Raw genomic sequence first — 16,102 nt, 5'->3', positions numbered from 1 at the left:
TCTTCAGGTCTGAAATTCACTGCCTTAGTCATGACATTGTGTGCAAAGTACATGAGGCTGAGAGCCAGTGGGTCTGAAGTTGTGGTCTCATTATTCAGAAGAACTTTGAGGAAAAGCACTACATTTTCATAATTTAGCCAGACACCCTTATCCAGAGCAACTTAGGGTTGTGTCTTGCTCAAGCACACATCAACAGATTTTTCACTTAGTCAGCTCGGGATTCAAACCAGCGACCTTTTGGCTACTATCCCAATGCTCTTAACCGCTAGGCTGCCTGCTGCCCAGTGTATAGGTTAAGACAATCACATTGCCATTATGTTCAGATAAATGATCAAGCAACCGACTGCTAGGCAATTCCACTGTAATGATGCTGAGACTCCGATTTAAAAAAAATGTATGCCAAACAAAAACCAATGATTGCAAAGTTAAACAAACCATAAAACTCTATGCACAAGGACGACTTAACAATTTCCATTGAACAATTTACAAAAACATTTGAACAGTGCAAATTCAAAGTTTGTTAACAGAAGAATGGTTTGTGCCGTCCTTCTGTTACCAAACTTTGCATCTGCACTGTTCAAGTAAATGTGTTTTTGTAAAAATGTTAAACATTTAGAATTGAAAAATCAGAGTCTCAGCATTCTGTTAGCATGGAATTGACTTGCTTGATTCTTTCTTAATCACAGTGGAGCGTGTGTCTAGAAACATACAAATTGAATTACAATCTGTGTGTGTGTTTCCATGTCTGTGATGTTGGCCCCTAGGCTTGTCAGCAGCAACTAGGTCAACCATAGCCTCTGCCCCTGCTGTAAACAAGATGTGGCACAGTAACAGCTGGGGCTCAGAACAGGACTCAGACTGACAACATATAGCCACAGCTAACATTCTAATTCGACTTTAAAGGTTTGGTCAGTGACAGCTATGTGCTTTAGTGTGTCATTAAGTTATGTTTTTTTTTTATTTAACTAGGCAAGTCAGTTAAGAACAAATTCTTATTTTCAATGACGGCATATGAACAGTGGGTTAACTGCCTTGTTCAGTGGCAGAACGACAGATTTTGTACCACGTCAGCTCTGGGATTCGATCCTGCAACCTTTCAGTCACAAGTCAAACACTCGAACCACTACCTGCCGCTCCATCTGAATGAATCACATTTCATGTCCTATCAGAGGGAATCTCCTCAGATCAACAAGTGATGTAAGCGTTATAATGCAAATTAGTTTCTGTTGAAATGCAACTCAAGTGTCTCCTTTTGTTCCACGGAGCTATTACTAAGGAAATACATTCCTCTTCACCTCCCAGCTGAAGGCTAGCCTACAGTCCAATTTAAATAATTGGATTGGAATGTATGGAATTTATTTTCAGGGCACTGAGCAGCGTGTTTTAGACAAAATTACGACGTGCTTTTAAAACATTTTACCAAAACAATTCATGCTGCTGTACATTTGCATAGATTGTATAACATCTCTACTCCTACAGTGTGTATGTAAAGCTGTCAAAGCTAATGGGATTCCCACTACACCGGAAATAACATTGGAAAGGTAGGTGTCTATAGAAAAGCAACCTCAGAGGTAACGTGAGAAAATGCAAATGAAAACCAACCAATTTTGTGCAGTTGAAAACCTCACCACTGTCAGTTCCTTGTCTCACTGCATCAATATTGACATCGCCATGTGCCCGCTAACATAACGTTGGGTTACGGATGTAGCCTTGGTTCTCTGAGTAGTCTGTTGCCAAGCGATTTATGGGAACTCCTTCACGCGATGTGATTGAAACGCTTAATATCAAATAACATGTATTTATATAGCCCTCCGTACATCAGCTGATATTATCTCAAAGTGCTGTACAGAAACCCAGCCTAAAACCCCAAACAGCAAGCAATGCAGGTGTAGAAGCACGGTGGCTAGGAAAAACTCCCTAGAAAGGCCAAAACCTAGGAAGAAACCTAGAGAGGAACCAGGCTATGTGGGGTGGCCAGTCCTCATCTGGCTGTGCCGGGTGGAAATTATAACAGAACATGGCCAAGATGTTCAAATGTTCATAAATGACCAGCATGGTCCAATAATAATAAGGCAGAACAGTTGAAACTGGAGCAGCAGCACGGCCAGGTGGACTGGGGACAGCAAGGAGTCATCATGTCAGGTAGTCCTAGGGCATGGTCCTAGGGCTCAGGTCCTCCGAGAGAGAAAGAAAGAGAGAATTAGAGAGAGCACACTTAAATTCACACAGTACACCGAATAGGACAGGAGAAGTACTCCAGATATAACAAACTGACCCTAGCCCCCCCCCACACATAAACTACTGCAGCATAAATACTGGAGGCTGAGACATATCAAACGTTTAAGTGATAAGTCAGCTTAAGTCAGCTTCTAGGGCATTATCACTTTTTTTTTACAACGGGTTACCAATTTAGGGAAATAATGATCGACATATTTTCATAAAAAAGTTATTTTGATACATTTATTTGTACTATTTCATCCTTCCACAAGATATAGTCCTGACACAAATCTAGGGTTGCTTCATTCTTTTTGTTCTGTATCTGTGGACGCGACCCAGTCGTTCGTTCTAAATGCCATACTGACTGGCAACGTTCTTATTTATTATTCAGACAAAATAAAGACAATTCATGATATTGATTTGAGCTGATTTTAATAAATGAAACCATACATTCACGTTGTTATCCACCACAGCTGACTTAAGTTATAATGCCCGAGAGGCCTGTGTTTGTTGGATATATTGGCACCGGTGTCTCCCTTGGGTCTAGATGATTCTTTATGGCCTCGTTATATGCGAGAATGGCGTATCTGAGAGAATGCATTGTTATATTGTTTTCCAGTAGCGTAATTACGAGTGCACCTTAGAAATAACAAACAGGTTATGAACAACATACCTTAGGCCGTTGGGCTTTAGTTGTCTGTTCCCGTCTTTTCCTCTTCGATCCAGATGTAACTGGAGGTCGAACCACACTTTCTGGACCAGACCCCTTGGTGTACCGGGATTCAGAGCCTGGGAGTTTTGGAGCTGGGCCATGTCCTTATCGGTGAAGGGAGGGTGGCTGATTGTGATATATTTTCCTTCTCGTATTAGCTGTTTGATGTTTCCCTGAAATACATGAGGTGGTAAATTCAGTGTCCTGTATAAGGCACCAGCTGTGACCAATAGGTGGGTCATTTAGAAACCGGTTGAGCCCACTCCGGAGTGCCAGGTAACTATGCTGTACTGCTCCCCCTTCCCATTTCGTACATTTCCATAAAACTGTCGGAGAAGGATGTTAAACTCTTCCTTAGTGACCATTTTGAAGTCAACAACTGTTTTATTCTCTGCTAGCCAGCCCTCGAAGCAACGCACAGTTCAGTTTGTATCTTAACTGTGTTTTTTTTCGTTGCGGCTTTTCTCTAGGTCATTCAATGCGGTATCCTTCAAATCTGCATGCCTGGGTATTATTGCCATCTCTTTGTCCCATTCATCCATAGTAATGCCGTCGAAAAGATCAAAATACATGTTCCACTTATCCATTTTAGTTATCGCAACAAAGTATGGATTTAGCCAGTCAACTGAAAAAGTTTTGTATGTTGCTATGACAACCAGCTCAATATGCTGTCAGTGTCATTCTGATATGTTCATTTTATATGAGGCGGTGGAGATCGCAATTCAACATTGAAACAATATTGAAAAGGTCAGAGAGACAGACAGCAAGGTTTATACAAATCTCTGCTGTTGAAAACCAAATTCTAGTCTATAAAAGAAAAGGGAGATAATGTCTATGTTTTTTATAGTGGAGGTCAAGTTTATACATTTCCTGGCAGGGTGGATGAGACAGTGGATTGTGCAGTGAGATGGAACAGAGTAAATAGGCATTTCAACTTCATAGATTTAGCTGGATAGACACCGACTGGAATGCGGTTTTAACCAATCAGCATTCAGGATTAGAACCAACCATTGTACAGTCACTCCACACCCTTACTGTACTCACGTGACCTGTCATTATAAAAGGCGGTGTGGTGTTACATGTCTATTACTTCACATAACCCCATGGGGGTGGCGGAAAGACATGAAAGCTTAGCGACCTGTTACTCAACTCTGAGAACCAAGGTTACATCCGTAACGTTCTCTTTCGATTCGCAACATGTCACTAAACAACCTATGGGAGAGGTGGTACCAAAGAGTTCTTTCGGACAACAGAGTGGGATAACCCCCCATTTAACTTAGTCCAGATGAGTCCAAGGGACATCCTTGAATGCACACAGGATGCAGCAAAATATAATTACCCAACAGGGTAACACAGACTTTCAACTGTGATTTACAACCTTATAGACAAGCAAGCTGAAAGCTAGAACTTAAAACATGAGGCTTCGACTGGGTGCAACAGCACCAAGAGTGGAAGGTCAATGTTTAGAACGTCCATCTCACTGATGGTTGATAAGTAAGTATGTACAAGGTTCACGGTGCGCTCACTTTTCTGGGTTGAGCTAGTGTGCTGTGTCCAGATTCACACACCCCACTGATGGTGTGGGCATAACATTGAGTGTGTAGTACCTCATGAAAGTCATGGGTGTTTCCCAACTTGCATCAGCACAGATAGAGTCCAGGGAGGCCCCTCTGAACAGGGCCGATGAAGTGACCATACCCCTGGTGGAGTGTGCTACCACGCTGTCTGGACTTGGTGTACCTGCTGCAGTGTATGATTTTGACACTGCATTGGTAATCCAATGTTCCAGTCTCTGCTTCTAAACAGTGCAACCTTTGGTGTTCTCCCCATTAACACACAAAAAACTGTTCCGTTTGACAAACAGTTCTTGTTGCAGCAAGATAGGCAGTCAGTTCCCTCACTGGGCAAAGGATGTGCAACTCATGACTCCTGTGAGGAGGCAGGTGAAATGCTTCTATGATTTAAGGGCTGGTTAGCATGTGACGATGAAAGCACCATAGATTTGCTAGATTTGGCAGAAGCACTGCCTTAGAGCCATGTTCTGCTGAAGTGAGGCTGGAAGGATGGGTAGAAAGAGCATGTAATTCTCCAACACGCTTGGCTGAAACAATAGCCAATTGACTGAGAGCTCACATACACCATATATACAAAATTATGTGGACACCCCTTCAAATGAGTGGTTTCGGCTATTTCGTTACTGACAGGTGTATAAGATCGAGCACAAAGCCGTGCAATCTCCATAGACAAGCATTGGCAGTAGAATAGTCTTACTGAAGAGCTCAGTGACTTTTAATGTGACATCATCATTGGATGCCCCTTTCCAACAAGTCAGTTTGTCAAATTTCTACCCTGCTAGAGCTGCCCCTGTCAACTGTAAGTGCTGTTATTGTGAAGTGGAAATGTCTAGAAGCAACAATGGCTCAGCCGCAAAGTGGTAGGCCACACAAGCTGACAGAACTGGACCGCCGAGTGCTGAAGTAAAAATCTTCTGTCCTCGGTTGCAACACACTACCGAGTTCCAAACGGCCCCTGGAAGCAACATCAGAACACGAACTGTTGGTTGGGAGCTTCATGAAATGAGTTTCCACGGCTGAGCAGCCACACACAAGTCTAAGATCACCATGCACAATGCCAATTATTGGCTGGAGTGGTGTAACGCTCGCTGCCATTGGACTCTGGAGTGATGAATCACGCTTCACCATCTGGCAGTCCGACAGACGCATCTAGGTTTGGCGGATGCCAGGAGAACGCTACCTGCCCCAATGCATAGTGCCAACTGTAAAGTTTGGTGTTGGAGAAATAATGTTCTGGGGCTATTTTTCATGGTTTGAGCTAGGCCCTTTAGTTCCATTGAAGGGAAATCCTAACATTACAGCATACAATGACATTCTAGACTTCTATGCTTTCATCTTTGTGCCAACAGTTTGGGAAAGGCCCTTTCCTGTTTCTGCTTGACAATGCCCCCATGCACAAAGTGAGTTCCATACAGAAATGGTTTGTCAAGATCGGTTGGGAAGAACTTGACTGTCCTGCACAGAACCCTGACCTCAACCCCATTGACCTTTGGGATCAATTGGAAAGCTGACTGCGAGCCAGGCCTAATCGTCCAACATCAGTGCCCGGCCTCACTAATGCTCTTATAAATAAATAAATATATGCCATTTAGCAGACACTTTTATCCAAAGCGACTTACAGTCATGTGTGCATTCCGGGGAATCGAACCCACTACCCTGGCGTTACAAGCGCCATGCTCTACCAACTGAGCTACAGAAGGACCATACTGCCAAATTCTCTTGTGGCTGAATGGAAGCCCCGCAGTAAAGTCCCCGCAGTAATGTTCCAACATCAAGTGGAAAGCCTTCCCAGAACAGTGGAGGCTGTTATATCAGCAAAGGGGGACCAACTCCATTTTAATCCCCATGATTTTGGAACAAGATGTTCAACCAGCAGGTGGCCACATACTTTTGGTCATGTGGTATAGCTCAAGTGAAGGCAGGTGTTCAAATGGTGGGCTCATAAGTGATCGTAGGACAACATCTAACGTGCATGAGGGTATTGAAGGAGCGTTGGAAGGCCGTAGCCTGTGGGCACCTTTAATTAATTGTAATTCTAGAATTTTATTTTTATTTTACCTTTATTTAACCAGGCAAGTCAGTTAAGAACATATTCTTATTTTCAATGACGGCCTGGGAACACTGCCTGTTCAGGGGCAGAACGACAGATTTGTACCTTGTCAGCTCGGGGGTTTGAACTCGCAACCTTCCGGTTACTAGTCCAATGCTCTAACCACTAGGCTACGCTGCCGCCCCTGCAATCTGGCCATGACCCATAAAGATGGCTGCCATATACACTTTTAATGTATCCTGAACAAAAATATAAACGCAACATGCAACAATTTCAACGATTTTATTGAGTTCATATAAGGAAATCAGTCAATTAAAAAACATTCATTAGGCCCTAATCTATGGATTTCACATGACTGAGCAGGGGCAGAAATACTCCTCAGTTTCATCAACCGTCCGGGTGGCTTGTCTCAGATGATCTTACAGATGAAGAAGCTGGATGTAGAGGTCCTGGCTGGCATGGTTACATGTGGTTGTAAGGCCGGTTCAACATACTGCCAAATTCTCTAAAACGACCTTGGAGGCTGTTTATGGTAGATACATGAACATTCAATTCTCTGGCAACAGCTCTGGTGAACATTCCTGTCGTCAACATGCCAGGTGCGTGCGCCCTCAACTTGAGACATCTGTGGCATTGTGTTGTGTGACAAAACTGCACATTTAAGAGTGGTATTTTATTGTCCCCAGAACAAGGTATACCTGTGTAATGATCATGCTGTTTAATCAGCTTCTTGATGTGCCACACCTTTCAGGTAGATGGATTATCTTGGCAAAGGAGAAATGCTCACTAACAGGGACGTAAAATAATTTGTGCACAAAATGTGAGAGAAACAAAGCTTTTTGTGCATATTGAACATTTCTGGGAACTTTTATTTCTGCTCATGAGACATGGGACCAACACTTCAGTATAGATGGGGACTTCCCTGCAGACATAAGCTACTGGAGAAAAGTCCAATTACAGAACAAATTCCACTTTCCAGCATAGAGGATGCCCTCTCTGCCTGAACTGTATCAATTACCAAGGAGGGCAACCCTGCAGCTACAAGGCAGTCACGTTCAGGGGCCACACCCACAACTTCAGTATGCTGAGGTCCTTTCGAAGAGGGGAATCCCATGGTTGGGAGGTTGTCAGCTGTACAAGGTCTGGAAACCAGTGATGCTGTGGCCAATGTGGATCAACATGTAGAACTGACGTGCTCTCGAGACTGATCTTCCTCAAGACCTTGACGGAGCAAGAGAATTGTTGGAAACTCTTCCAGCAGCCCACTGTATCCGCCAGGCTGAAGGATAAGGGCCTCCACTAGAGAGAAGGTATGCTGCCTGATTCTCCACACCTGGCAGGTGTATTGCTCTGAGGAATGTAAGGTGTCTGTTTGCCCAAAGCAGTAGCTCCATTACTACCTGCTGCAGTGCTATAAACCTCAGTCCGCCCTGGTGGTTGATGTGTGCAACCACGGTAGTCCTATAGTACTGGGAGGAAGTGACGGAGTGCACAGTGAACCGCATTGAGCTCCAGTACGTTGATGTGAGGTGTGGTCCATGGTGCTGACCATACACCATAGACCCCTGACTAGTTCAAGGCTGTTCCTCATTCCTGTAGGGAGGTGTCTGTGGTCAAAGTCACCCGGTTGTAATCTGTGGCTAGGAGAACTCCACTGGGAGTTTGAAGTGCTAGGCACCACCATTGTATAGCTCTCCAGCAACTCATTGAAATTGTCAGCTTTTTGTGCAAGTCTCTTCTGGGACACCAGCACTCTATTGGCCACATGTGGAGCAAACCCAATGGTACAACATGGACTGCAGCAGCTAGGAGGCCTAGGAGCCTCTGACTCTCTAGCACGGTCACCTGTTTTCTCGGTTTGAATGTTGAAAGGCAATTTGGCAATGACACCACTGTTTCTGGAGAGTGTTGCTCACATGATTTGAGTGTACAGTGTCAAGCCGAGGGGCGAGTGAAATAACTGAAAACACTTTTTCGAAGGCATATCTCAGGTATTTTCTGTGTGCAGGTAGAATGAGATATGAAAGTATGTGTCTTTCAGATCCACTGTGGTGAACCAATCACCTGGTTTTACTGACTGAAGGATGGTTTTGATTAGCAGCATTTTGAAGGGAAGTGCTGAACAATTATGATTCAGACACCTTTGGTCCAGGATCAGAACGAGGCCTCTGCCCTTTTTTGGCACCAGAAAATAGATTTGTTTAGAACCTGCAGTTTTGTTGCTCTGGTTCTACCTCTTCGATTGCATGCTTTTCCAGGAGGAAATGCGAGCTGTTGTTTTCAAGACACCCCTGAAGTGTAGGGGTCACTGACAATTGTAGTGTGTAACCTTGTGTTAGAGTGCATAACACCCATTTTTTGGCTGTTGACCTTTTCCAGCTGGAAAGGTGGTGCTCAAGGAAATGATGTTGCGAGAGTCATTCCCGTCAGGAACGAGGCTCAGCGTGCTGTGGTGCAGAGGGGACACGGCCTGCACATGGTGCACCTCTGCTTCTTGGGCGATGCTGCGCTACCACCTCGTCGGTAGGGCTGAGAGTGTCTGTTCCTCCACTCCTGAGCAGGTACAGCACAAGTCTGAGGCTGGTTTCTCGGCATCCCAGTTGGGGCCCTGTGATGGGAGTAATGGTTTGTGCCGGATGCATTCTAGGCTTTGGAATGAGGCGATGAAGCACCATATTTGCTTCCTTGTCTTCTTCAGACACTTGGAGGAGGTGGGCCGCTGCTGGGTCAAATGTCTGGCCAGGTGATATGGGTACACCTAGGAGTGGAACCTTCTCTTTGTCAGGGAGTTGGACTGCCCTAACCATAGTGTTGCCAACACAGTGTTGCCAATGATTTTTAATTTGATTACCGAAACAATCTGAGCATTCTCCTGAAGACATTGGATGAGTAGGTCTGTAACCGTAGACAGTTCTTTCATGGTCTCAGCATTGTAGTTTGCGGCGAGGCATGCCTGCAGCGCCTTCTGATAGAAAGCAAGTATCGCTACTGAATTGGTAAGCCTGGCGGCTGAAGAGGTGCTGTCATGTGTTCTACGTAGAAAGCAACCAGATGCCCTGCATCATTTGTTAGGCAGCTCTTGGTCTGAACTAGAGGCCTTCACAGGTCCAAAAAGTTGGACCAGTTCCAAACGGACCCAAGGACAACTAAACCCATTCCGATTAGACCTGGTTGGATCCAGACCCGATCCGAGTGAGGGAAGCATCAGAAAAGTACATTTTTAAGCTACTTTATTAACCTGAGCTTATAAGGCGCAAGGGTGAGGAGGTAGAAAGCTCACATGTGATGTGTGTAGGTTACTGTGAGTGTGAGCAAGTGACACGGTAAGTGGGGAGGAGGGAGGGAGAGACAGCAACCAACCACGCCGACTCGCACTATATTAGACTAATAGCTGCTATAGCAAGATTATTTATCTCCAATATGATTACATAGTACCGGTCTTGACTGCATCAAACCGGGAGAATCTAGTTAAGATAGCTAGACTAATTGAGGCTGCATGAGCTTTCTTGTCCTACGCAGTTACAATCAGTTACAACTCCATTCAGAATATTAAGTAGCAGCCTACCTGTTGGCTTTTGGTAATTGTAGCCTATCCGTCTCCAACTTTTAATTCCATCATTTTATTTCCATATTCCTGTGATTACATATCTCCTAACTCTTTGACTGTAGCCTATTGCTGCTTTGATGACTATCCTGTGAGGATCAGACTGGCGAGATTGTGACAGTGTGGCGCAACGGTCTAAGGCACTGCATCTCAGTGCAAGAGGTGTCACTACAGTCCCTGGTTTGAGTCCAGGCTGAATCACATCCGGCCGTGATTGGGAGTACCATAGGGCGGCGCACAATTGGCCAAGTGGCGTCCGGGTTTGGCCAGGGTAGGCCATCATTATAAATAAGAATTTGTTCTTAACTGACTTGCCTAGGTAAATAAAGGTTAATAAATAAAAATACAATAAAATCAAGCCTCTCTCTCTATCCCACAGAGGAGGGGGGAGGCAGCTGGATGATTGACCTTCACACTCTGTCTTAAATTACCATTGAGGGAGACTCTCTTTCTACCCTTTAGTATCAACCACAGGAACACCCAAAACTCTAACGTCCCAAAAGTGAACACTGGAACAATTTTTCTAACATCTGATTGTGTGGAATGATGAGAGATGGTCTAAGGAAAACGAATGTCTATTTTGTGATGACATTAAAATGGCAATGTCTTAACAATCCTATGTTAAGATAGGACTGTGATTTTAGTTTTCTAATGAGATAATTGTTTTTCCTATAAACTATGCACAGTAACTAGCCACGCTCGAGTGAGCTCAGAGATCGTGTCAGCATGACAGAACGCCCCCTTTGGCCAGAGTGCATAAAAAGCCTTGGTGACAAAATCAAACTTTAGACCAGGAAACGTGAGGAGGAGAGCTACATGTTTTGAAATGGTTGACGCTTTGAACCTCAACACGGGGTGAATAAATTAACTCACCTTCCTTCAGAGAGACTAAGAGCTGCAGCTCATGTCCATCGTGGTCCGAATCCTGAATGCCAACACGAGGAGGAAGAGAGGAGAAGCACACCTCAGACAAATCACTGGTACAGTTGATTAGCGGTCTTAAGTCAGATATCGAGAAAAGCGAATCTAAGTGAGGCTTTCCTAATATGCTCATCATCAATGGGAATCATTTCAACTACAGACAATTTAGAAGAGGTACATTGTGACCTCTTGTGGACAATCAGAGCCTTACACCAACAGGAGATCCCACCACAACAACTTTCAGAGAAGGCTTGGTTCCGACTGAGATTAACCATGAACGAAGGCATTTCACACGTAAATACATTAATTATTTCTTATTCCAAGCGGGCGGTGGTTTGGGTGCAAGGTATATGATTAATGTGAGAATAGTTATAGAATGTGCCTCTTTCTCCAACTCTGTGTAATAAACCATTATATTTTGTCAGTCCACTAGGGACCCTTGTCTCATGTAAGTGTGTATTCACACTCATTTAGTAAGCTAGTAAATAAATGATCAAACCAATTTGTATAGTACTGAACAATGCTCAAGGCTGGGGTTCTTGCAGATCCAAGTAGGTCAGAATGAGAATTGATAAGAGGTTATGATTGATATGTTGACTGTTTTATGGATGCTGTAGGTAAAGACCTTATAGAGTTTAATTCGGGAGATGGGAACTCTAAACAACTTCTTCCGTGGTGCCCCAAATCCTAATGAGTTAATTGTTATACAATTAATTGAATCGGGTAATAATTAAACATAGCTAGTGGATTAAATAAATAACAGTCATCAGATTAATGAAGGTAAAGTCACGACACTTACGATTGGCCAACAACAAGCTACACGTGCCACTCTCATGAAAAGCAAGAGCAGCAGCATAAATTATACAATTTCTGTCTCTCTCCATACTACAGCATCGCGTTTGGTTCTATACAGGTCCTTCCGGACATGTAACGGTTGTCGTAGGTGGAAGAAGGCGAAGAGGACCAAGGTGCAGCGTTGTACATGTTCAAGGTAAATTTAATAAAGAAACTGAACACTAGAACAAAAAAACAACAAAGCGGAACAAACGAAACAGTTCTGTCTGGTCCAGACACACAAAGACAGAAAACAACTACTCACAACTCAAGGGCGAAACCAGGCTGTCTAAGTATGGTTCTCAATCAGAGACAACTGTTGACAGCTGCCTCTGATTGGGAACCATACCAGGCCAAACACAGAAATACAAACATAGAACAAAACATAGAATACCCACCCACATCACACCCTGACCAGACTAAAACTAGAAACATACAAAGCAATCTACGGTCAGGGCGTGACAGGACAACTCAGTTATAATTACACATACCTGAGACCCGTGACAATCATATCAGATTTGACCCAGACCCGTGACAATATATATATAGAATTCTGGATCCGAACCTGCTCAGGTCCAGGATCTAGTCTGGGGTATTCGGGCACAGGTGGATTCGTGAAGACCTCTAGTCTGAACTGTGACGGAGAGATCAGGCAGAACAAGCAAAGCAAATGATTTGTCCATATGGTGGAAATGGAAATTCCACCATATGGCATATGGCATGGCTAGGGTTCTGTCATTTGGCATGGTCAAAGTACATTGGAGCTCACGCACAAAGTATTTGAACAACAGGATGGATGTCTCTGTCTTTGAAGAACTGAATTTATCAAACTTGGATGAGGATGCCATGGCAGTAGGTGTATGCTACACACTGAGGTTCCACCTTGCACACTCTCAAAGATTTCATGCAAGGATATTTTCTAGTCGACGGTCACTGCCAAGCCGGCAGGCTGGGACTAGTCGACGCTAGAGCTGTGGTTCATAGCATCATCATTAGAGTCATCATCATCATCAGTCGTCATCACCCATCGTCACCGATAAATCCACTATAATTGAGAATTTCAATAAGCATTTTTCTACGGGTGGCCATGCTTTCCACATGGCTACCCCTACCCCTGTCAACTGCCCGGCACCCTCCACAGCACCCCGCCAAAGCCCCCACCATTTCTCTGTTACCCAAATCTGGAAAGAGCTGCAAAATCTGGACCCCTACAAATCAGCCGGGCTTAGACAATCTGGACCCCCTCTTTCTAAAATTATCTGCCGAAATTGTTGCAACCCCTATTAATCAAATAAAATAAAATGTATTTATATAGCCCTTCGTACATCAGCTGATATCTCAAAGTGCTGTACAGAAACCCAGCCTAAAACCCCACACAGCAAGCAATGCAGGTGTAGAAGCACGGTGACTAGGAAAAACTCCCTAGGAAGGCCAAAACCTAGGAAGAAACCTAGAGAGGAACCAGGCTGTGCCGGGTGGAGATTATAACAGAACATGGCCAAGATGTTCAAATGTTCATAAATGACCAGCATGGTCGAATAAGGCAGAACAGTTGAAACTGGAGCAGCAGCACGGCCAGGTGGACTGGGGACAGTAAGGAGTCATCATGTCAGGTAGTCCTGGGGCATGGTCCTAGGGCTCAGGTCCTCCGAGAGAGAGAAATCTTGGATAAACTACAACTACTTGTTCATTTTTCAAGAAACAAGCCTGAAACCCTATATAAAGAATGTTGACATCTAGTGGAAGCCATAGGAACTCCAATCTGGGAGCTATTTTTTTGTATATCCCATAGGCTTGCATTGAAAAGGCCTGTGACCTCCAAAAAAGAAAATTCCGGATGGATTTTCCTCAGGTTTTCACCTGTCAAATCAGTTCTGTTATACAAACTTCAGCGTGGTGTCTATCCAATGCTACCAATTATATGCATATCCTATCCTCTGGGCCTGAGTAACAGACAGTTTACTTTGGGCCCCTCAGTCAGCTGGAAATTCAGGATACTGCCCCCTAGCCATAAGTTAATTTTAAGGAAGTAATTTAGCCATTCATTGTACTCATTGCAATCTGTAGAGTTGTTATTTTCTCAAGTTTTCTTGTGACATTCCTGGATTTCTCATTATATTAATAAAGATTGATTAATCAACAAATATGATAGTCAGTTGAAAAATGGTTAAGAAAAAAGGTTAAGGGTACAAGACTGTCTTAGTTACATGTTTATATAACTAACAAATGAGTTTTGAAGTTGAGGGTGCTTTATGAAGATTCGCAATGAGGACGAAAACAAGCATACTTCAGCTAGCCAGCTAGTTTAGCCCAGTAGCGGTGCGTGAGTAAAATCCCTTGGGAAGCCAATCCATGAAAAAATGCCATAATTGTGTTGTTTGCTCTATAACCTGTTAGTTCATATGCCTTGCTACTGTGATATATAGTGTGATATGTAGGCCTAAGGCCGAGACAATAAGACAGTGGCAGAAATACATTTAACCACACCTTTGTTTCATCACAAAAATGAAAGAACAAAGCATATTACATGTAACAAACAGTTACATCAGTGGAGGCCGCTGAGGGGAAGACGGCTCATACGCTCTAACCACTAGGCTACCCTGCCGCCCCGATGGTAGCATGACATACAGCATGATCAAGGAAGTTAATGTTTCCATCATTTCCAGATTACTAAACAACTATTGATTTAGAACCACAGAGTTACCACAAGTTGAAAGAAAACAGGACCTGCTTCCAATATTCCAGCACCATTTCAACTTTAAAATGTCAGTATCATCAAATCACCTATGCTTAGTCTAATACAGTGACAACTAAAAGATACCAAAAACAATTTAGTCCAATCAACGTAAGCTAAATATGAACTGTGTGTGTGTGTGTGTGTGTGTGTGTGTGTGTGTGTGTGTGTGTGTGTGTGTGTGTGTGTGTGTGTGTGTGTGTGTGTGTGTGTGTGTGTGTGTGTGTGTGTGTGTGTGTGAGTAGAAAAAACATGACTCACCCTACTTGTAGCGAAACGGTCAATGACATCCTTCATGTTGATGAAACAGTCAATGACTGTCATACAGTAGAACTAAACACTTTTAGTTTTTGTTGTCCTAGGCTACCTGGCTAAAATGTTTGCTCGCTAGCCTAACTTACTCTCAAGGGCAACGATGAGCCAGGCCAGCTAGTTTACATTAACCTACTACATCTAGCTACATATTGAACTTCCATCCTCTCAGGCCAGGGGCACAATGTATGAATTTATGTTTGGATTAGAATCGTCATTGTAATCATTGGCCAGTATGGAGATTTAAGTAAAACCTGCCCAAATCTCCATCAATGGATAATTTAGGAACGAGATGATTTTAGCTAGCTAGCTAGCCACTGGAGAACAACGTCACTACACGATGCAACAACTCAAGTTTCTGTAAATGATGTTTTGCTTTTGATGTGATTGGTGTGAAGCCAAATCCAAACAGGCTTTTGTTTTGGTATGCCAGGACCATTCACAGTTGAGCTCACACAGTTTAGCTCAACGCTGATTGCCTATTATTTTATTTGGTATCAAGGGAGGCCAAATGCTCGCTGGCTTTCCTTACATTCAATGCTATGGGCAGCAACAATGTCATACCCTTTTTGGACAGACAGCATCAGATGGGCTACACATACTGAGACAGAGGAGATATATTTTGCTCACTTGGATGCTTTCTCCATTGAGATACAAGGAAAATTATGAAACACAGAGACAAAATAAATTATTGTATATGTTTTTGTTTTTGTCTTTTGGGGGGGAAGCCTGGATTCCTTGGCATCCATGAATAGTGAAGGCCACTGAGGGGAGAACAGCTCCTAATAATGTCAGGAACGGAACCAATGGAATGGCATCAAACACATGGAAACCAATTTGTTTGATGTATTTGATACCATTCCACCTATTATGCTCCAGTCATTAACATGAGCCCATCCTCTCCAATTAAGGTGCCACCAACCTCATGCAATGAATACCTGCCACTGGTTTAGCCAGGGAAACCAGTTCTTATTATACCTCGGCAGGAAAAACGGGGACAACTAGCTTGGGCCAAGTGCGTGTTTATGCCATCCCACCCATCCTTTTCAGTCATTAACATGAGACAGTTCTCCCCAATTAAGGTGCCACCAACCTCATGCGATGAATACACACCACTGGTTTAGCCAGGGAAACCCGTTCTTAC

The sequence above is a fragment of the Oncorhynchus keta genome, chromosome 37 (genome assembly GCF_023373465.1).
Source record: "Oncorhynchus keta strain PuntledgeMale-10-30-2019 chromosome 37, Oket_V2, whole genome shotgun sequence".
NCBI lineage: Eukaryota > Metazoa > Chordata > Actinopteri > Salmoniformes > Salmonidae > Oncorhynchus > Oncorhynchus keta.
This window is presented reverse-complemented; position numbering follows the sequence as displayed.